Source organism: Schistocerca nitens, chromosome 4 (genome assembly GCF_023898315.1).
Source record: "Schistocerca nitens isolate TAMUIC-IGC-003100 chromosome 4, iqSchNite1.1, whole genome shotgun sequence".
Taxonomy (NCBI): Eukaryota; Metazoa; Arthropoda; class Insecta; order Orthoptera; family Acrididae; genus Schistocerca; species Schistocerca nitens.
The window spans coordinates 979,650,501-979,658,281 of record NC_064617.1 but is presented as its reverse complement, the minus strand read 5'-3'; positions in this window follow the sequence as shown (position 1 = coordinate 979,658,281).

The window sequence follows — 7,781 nt, the reverse complement described above, 5'->3', positions numbered from 1 at the left end:
ACACCTGGTCTTTCAAGTGTCCCCACAGAAAGAAGTCACAGGGGTTCATGTCTGGCGAATAGGGAGGCCAATCCACGCCGCCTCCTGTATGTTTCGGATAGCCCAAAGCAATCACACGATCATCGAAATATTCATTCAGGAAATTAAAGACGTCGGCCGTGCAATGTGGCCGGGCACCATCTTGCATAAACCACGAGGTGTTTGCAGTGTCGTCTAAGGCAGTTTGTACTGCCACAAATTCACGAAAAATGTCCAGATAGCGTGATGCAGTAATCGTTTCGGATCTGAAAAATGGGCCAATGATTCCTTTGGAAGAAATGGCGGCCCAGACCAGTACTTTTTGAGGATGCAGGGACGATGGGACTGCAACATGGGGCTTTTCGGGCCCCCATATGCGCCAGTTCTGTTTATTGACGAAGCCGTCCAGGTAAAAATAAGCTTCGTCAGTAAACCAAATGCTGCCCACATGCATATCGCCGTCATCAATCCTGTGCACTATATCGTTAGCGAATGTCTCTCGTGCAGCAATGGTAGCGGCGCTGAGGGGTTGCCGCGTTTGAATTTTGTACGGATAGAGGTGTAAACTCTGGCGCATGAGACGATACGTGGACGTTGGCGTCATTTGGACCGCAGCTGCAACACGGCGAACGGAAACCCGAGGCCGCTGTTGGATCACCCGCTGTACTAGCTGCGCGTTGCCCTCTGTGGTTGCCGTACGCGGTCGCCCTACCTTTCCAGCACGTTCATCCGTCACGTTCCCAGTCCGTTGAAATTTTTCAAACAGATCCTTTATTGTATCGCTTTTCGGTCCTTTGGTTACATTAAACCTCCATTGAAAACTTCGTCTTGTTGCAACAACACTGTGTTCTAGACGGTGGAATTCCAACACCAGAAAAATCCTCTGTTCTAAGGAATAAACCATGTTGTCCACAGCACACTTGCACGTTGTGAACAGCACACGCTTACAGCAGAAAGACGACGTACAGAATGGCGCACCCACAGACTGCGTTGTCGTCTATGTCTTTCACATCACTTGCAGCGCCATCTGTTGTTGAAAATTGTAACTACTGTAATTTCGAAAGTTTGTCCGCCTGAAAATGTACTGTTGTCCCAAGCATATTGCAACAAACGGTGTATTTCTATCGCTGCTCGTTTAGTTTTTATTGCCGTTTCAAATATACCGGTCATTTTTGAAACACCCTGTATATATCTAGTGACATTGGGGTGTTCGTGTCATGATCTATGTCTATATGCTCATCTGTTTCCATATCAGTGTTTGAATCTCAGTTGTCCCATTCATTGTGTTGTGGTGTAGAGTGTGTTTTGGGTCATGATCTTTTATATGGTTCTTGCTGCTTATAAGTCTCGTGTAGTGGTCTTGATATTTCATTGGTAATTCGGTTAAATGTGCTCCAGTTATCTGGGTCTCTTAACACTCGCCCTGTGTCCTCGATTTCTGACATCATCCTTACATGTGTGAGTGTGCCATATTTTGGTGTTATGTGTACGGAGGATCTATGTTGCCCCCATTCACACATATCTCTTTGGCTAAGGCCAAAGCAGTGCAGGTGTGTAGGGTAGGGGCAATGGTCCATCAGGAAGTGTACTATACCACAATGTGTCTGAGCTGCGACTGTTTCCAGATGTTCAGGGAAAAGGAGAAAACCTGATAGTCTTTATCAGATGTTTCCCATTCTTTTTGCCATGTTTCAACCTTCCAAAGATTTAATTGGTGTTTTTGTGTAATGTGCTCCCCTGTTATCTCATATACATTATTCAGTCTTCCTCTTTTGAGGCAATATGCTTCTGCTCTGTGTCTAATGGTTATGCCAATAGGGTATGTTGCAAGTACAACACAGAGGCCTTCCATAGACGTGGTGCCAGATGCCCCTGACATTCTGAGCAATACACCTCTTTGTCCACGTCTCACAATGGTTTTTTGGATTGTCAGTGACAGTCGATGTGCCCAGGCACTTATTGTGAAACACATTATCTATTCTAATAGGGCTGTATGATACATTCACAGAGTCTGCAATGGTAGTCTATAGTACGCTGAGTTTAGCATGGCGAGTTTGTGCATTTAGTCTTGTCGCTTTTCAGCTGTAAATCTTATGTGCTCACTGAAGATCGTTTGTCGAGGTATATCCCGAGGTACCGTGTTGTTATTTTCCCGTGTATGCTAGTGTTGTTCAGTCTAGTAGTGGGGCTTCTCTACAAAGCCCCTTTGATCAGTAAATATACTGTCTTGTTTCTCACAATTGTGAGCTTGTTATGGCTGTGATGGTCACTTATTGGAGTTGCGTAACCTTGCTTTAAAGTCGCTTTATTGAATTCGCAGTTATTACTGCTAGCAAGTCGTTGACATAGGCTTCCACCCTATTGTCTTCGTGCAGATTCTTTAGGAGCGCTTCTCTGGCAATATCCCAGAAAACTGGCCCACAGATTGAGCCTTGTGGGCATCGTTTTATTATTTTCTTGATAACCTTTTGTGTTCCTGCTTGCCACTGCACCACTCTATCTTCGCAGAAGGCGAGTAAGCTACTGTGTAAGGCTGTTGGTGTCTGCATCTCTCATAGCCTTGCAAACGACGCAGACCACCAGAGATTGTCGAAGTTTCTTGCTATATCTATTGTTACTGCTCTACTGCGCTTTTTTTTTTTTTTTTTTAATTTTTAACCTGTATCATTTCCAGCGCGCGGTTAACTGCATTGCCTATTGAGCTGTTTGGTCTAAAACCATACCGGTGTGGACTAAGGGCGAAGAGTGTCCTGTGTGACTGTAGTAAATTACACAGGAGCGTCTCCTGCGCCTTAGCCAAAAGGTTTAAGAGGCATCTACATCTACTTCCATACTCCGCAAGCCACCTGACGGTGTGTGGCAGATGGGCCTGTAGGTCTTTGGGTCTGTTGGGTCCTGATCCTCTGATTTTTTGATGACTACTGCTGTCATCCACACGGCAGGGCCTTACCTTTCTACAGTTCTTCATTAAGTAACTCTGTTAGAAAGGCGGTGACCAGTGCAACAGTATTTGTTAGTGTTACTGAGCGTATGCCATCTGGATCGGGAGTCTTCTTATTCTTCAATTGTTTTTTTGCTAACGCTACCTCTTCTTTGGCAAATGGGACAGTATAACGAGACCATTTGTGTAGGTGTCTTCCGTTAGTCTTCTTAAGTCTGTGTGATGTTATTCGCCTTTTCGTCGTCAGGAATAAGCTTGCTCAGCACGTAATGTGCTGAATAACTCCAGCCCTTGTTGGAGTGCTCAAGAGCCGACAATAGTGTCAGCGTCTTTACCTTACCTGTTAGAAGTTTAAGTGGTTTACCTCCCCCTCCCCCCCCCCCCCCACCTCCCCTCCCATGTATTGTTTTCTAGCTGAATTTTGACAAAATAGTTCCAGTCATTCTGTCTAGTCTTGCATAATTTGCTTTTATATTTTTGCTTTGCATAACGGTATAGGCCGATAATACCGCCCTCTCTTGTACTTACGGCGTAGGGCTTACGGCATACACACGTTTCTAGCATTTGTAGACTTAGAGAAAGCTTTTGACAACGTTAACTGGAATACTCTCTTTCAAATTCTGAAGGTGGCAGGGGTAAAATACAGGGAGCGAAAGGCTATTTACAATTTGTACAGAAACCAGATGGCAGTTATAAGAGTCGAGGGGCATGAAAGGGAAGCAGTGGTTGGGAAAGGAGTGAGACAGGGTTGTAGCCTCTCCCCGATGTTATTCAATCTGTATATTGAACAAGCAGTAAAGGAAACAAAAGAAAAATTCGGAGTAGGTATTAAAATTCATGGAGAAGAAGTAAAAACTTTGAGGTTCGCCGATGACATTGTAATTCTGTCAGAGACAGCAAAGGACTTGGAAGAGCAGTTGAACGGAATGGACAGTGTCTTGAAAGGAGGATATAAAATGAACATCAACAAAAGCAAAACGAGGATAATGGAATGTAGTCAAATTAAATCAGGTGATGCAGAGGGGATTAGATTAGGAAATGAGACACTTAAAGTAGTAAAGGAGTTTTGCTATTTAGGGAGTAAAATAACTGATGATGGTCGAAGTAGAGAGGATATAAAATGTAGACTGGCAATGGCAAGGAAATCGTTTCTGAAGAAGAGAAATTTGTTAACATCGAGTATAGATTTAAGTGTCAGGAAGTCGTTTCTGAAAGTATTTGTATGGAGTGTAGCCATGTATGGAAGTGAAACATGGACGATAACCAGTTTGGACAAGAAGAGAATAGAAGCTTTCGAAATGTGGTGCTACAGAAGAATGCTGAAGATAAGGTGGGTAGATCACGTAACTAATGAGGAGGTACTGAATAGGATTGGGGAGAAGAGAAGTTTGTGGCACAACTTGACTAGAAGAAGGGATCGGTTGGTAGGACATGTTTTGAGGCATCAAGGGATCACAAATTTAGCATTGGAGGGCAGCGTGGAGGGTAAAAATCGGAGAGGGAGACCAAGAGATGCATACACTAAGCAGATTCAGAAGGATGTAGGTTGCAGTAGGTACTGGGAGATGAAGAAGCTTGCACAGGATAGAGTAGCATGGAGAGCTGCATCAAACCAGTCTCACGACTGAAGACCACAACAACACAACAACAATGCTACTTGCGGTTCAGCTCACCATCGTGTTCTCACATGTTATATTCTTCTGGTTTCTTTTCTTCCTTCTGTGTCGCGTTAGTGTGGGTATGGAGAGTGTGTGTGCTTCCCACAGTACGCTGTTCCTGTTCCTTACGCATATTCAATGATTTGCAAGCTCTTCAGGCGAGAAATTTACTTAACTTTAGTGATTGCGTAACCTTCCAAACCAGGCCCCAACAGCCTTTTAACTTTATTACGTAGAATAAGTGTTCCATGCAATTTAGATTAAATTTCACTGACAAAATAAAATTTGTCCGTTGTATGTAAATGTGACTTTTTGTTTTTATCTGTGGCGGAACTCCGCTCTGCCGTTCTTCTTGAAGAACTCCTCAGTAATGAGCTTCTAACTTCCATCTGCTCCAACAGATCCTTTTCTGTGGACATGATTGAGAGTGTAGACAGACGACTTTCTCGTTGCGAATTCCTAATGGACGTCTTTATTCTTTTCAGTGTAAAAAAGATAGTTCTACTGGTGACGATGTAGCTGGCATGGTTAAAATCAGTTCACAGAATTTATTGACTTCTGGAAGTCCAGAGTGAAGTTCATTTTGTCACAGGAAGCTTTGTACTTCCTTCACAGACGTGTCTTCAAGAAAATGTGATGTAAACATAGCACGCACTTCGGACTTTAATCTAACAGTATCAACAAAACGTCCCATATATTGTCCTTTATTTTCCAAATGCCTCCTCTAGAAACAGAGCTACAAAGCTCGAGAACTTCTTTAAGTCAAACATGCCAATAAATTGTAAGTCAGGCAGCGGACCATATCTGACGTTTAACTGCGTGATTATAGTACCTAATACCTCAAGGTACAGCCGGCCGTTGTGGCCGAGCGGTTCTAGGCGCTCAGTCTGGAGCCGCGCGACCGCTACGGTCGCACGTTCGAATCCCACCTCGGGCATGGATGTGTGTGATGTCCTTAGGTTAGTTAGGTTTAAGTAGTTCTAAGTTCTAGGGAACTGATGACCTCAGATGTTAAGTCCCGTAGTGCTCAGAGCCATTTGAACCATTTTGAACCTCAACGTACATCCTCTTGCAGTCATCTTTACGAATGTTTTTGTGCAGTTTGTTTTCTAGTCTTCCTTGGAATGTCACATATTCTTTCAGCACAATACATTCTCAAAGCCCTTGTACTTCTTGGGGCGCAGATTTCCTTTGAAGTCTTCCACTTCTTTGCTGGAAAATGTAATGTCTAAGGATTTTGACTGCACAATGTTGAACCGGACATTTCTCTGTGGAAATAGTTCTTCAAACAGACACAAAAGGAAGTTAAATTTAAAAATCTGGTAACACCATGACAAATCCACGTGCTTCGTCAACAGCAGTTGTATCCCAATATGTGGATTTTCCCAAATGAAGTCGCACAAATCTTCAGTTCAACCCTATATTCCGCCACAGTTTGTATCAAGCGACTTGAGTAATTCCACCTTGTTGGTGCAGTCTGGGAAAATCTATTCTTAACTATTGTTCCTAATAAGTTTGTTCTTTTCGAGTGGGCTCAGAAAGGGATCATTGACCTGCAAAATACATTGAAAGCGGTGGATAGGATCTCATAAAATCTGGCTTCGTCATCCTTACCTTCAGTAGCACGAAACTCCCAGAACATTTCAAGGCATGCTTCCTTCGTCTAAGCATACGGCCGCATGTCCCTAACCCAACGCGCTGTTATAAAGGCCACCACTTTGGGCACACCACCTTAGGATACATCTTTTGCTTCGGCCCTTAAAACCCCTATTTCGACAGACAATGCTTCTACACAAACGGAGGTTGCTGGAATCAGCACGCGTACCTGTGTTTGTCAGTGCACATGTCAACGCGCTATTGTTTCAGAGCCCATAGCCCTCCCACGAACATCAGATAAAGCGACAATTGTCACCACTGCGGTACTTCCAGTACCTCCAAAGGCAGACCTCGGTAAAATATCCAGCTCCGCCTCCGCCGTTGCTGCGGTAGCTCCGCCAAAACCCTCCCAGTCTAAAAAACCAAACGGGAAGCTTCCATCACAGCCGGAAACAGCCAGTAAATCATCAGATACTGTCGATGTAATTCGACTTAATGGCTCTGCTGCTTATGCTTCTACGGACTATGAAGTCTTTCTGGGACAATCATCTTGCCCCAAGGATGAAACTCCACCCATTATAGGCTCCCCACTCCGGCAGAAAGGCAGGGTGAAAGTACAAGCCCCGTAACAGATGGCTCTCCTCAAACCAGGGAAGTCTTGGTACAGGCACAGACCTTGTACTTGTGTTTACAGGAAACACATTTCAAAGCTACTGATGGCCCTGTGCTACTGGGCTGTGTCCTCCACTGAAAGGATGACCTGACTGGAGACAGAGCGAAGGCAGATATTGCTATGTTTGTCAATACCACACACCACTCCTCTGCTCCTCCTTGATTTCTGATCTACAAGCAGTAGCCATTGCCATTCATTTGGATCAGAAGATCACTATCAGCTCCCTGTATTTACCTTCACAGGATGCTGTAGACCCTGGGGCTCTCGCAGGCCTTATTGAGCAACCCCCTGTCCTTTCTCCTACTGGGTGATTTTAACGCCCATAATACAGGGTGTCCCACTCAAACCTCCCTGATTTCAGGGACCCAGGAGAGAAAAATCACACCAGATACGACAGTGACAAATGCACTACTTTGTAGAGTATCTCAAAGAATTTATATTCCCGTGCCAGAAGAGCCAAGTATCGCGCCAGATTGCAGCATGGTCGCATGAAGTGAAAATGGCGACTCCACAGCAGCGTGCGCAAGCAGTAGTGTGGTTTGCAGAAACAAAATCGCCGATTACTGAGCAAAGAAATTATGTTCGTGTGCATGAATGTGATCTACCTGATGTAAAAACAATTAGGGAATGGTATAGGAAGACTCTGGCAACAGGAAGTATTCTGAAACATTCTGGCAGTGGACGTTACAGAATTTCAGAAGAGACAGTGGAGGACATCAGTCAAACGTTTCTCAGAAGCCCACGTTAAGTCCATTCGTCAAGCATCTAGGCAACTTGATGTACCTCGATCAACATTGCATCGTGTAGTTCACCAGCGTCTTCGTATGTGTGCTTACAAAGTGCAAATCCTGCAACATCCGACTCCGAACGACAAACCACGCCGCCAACAATTTGC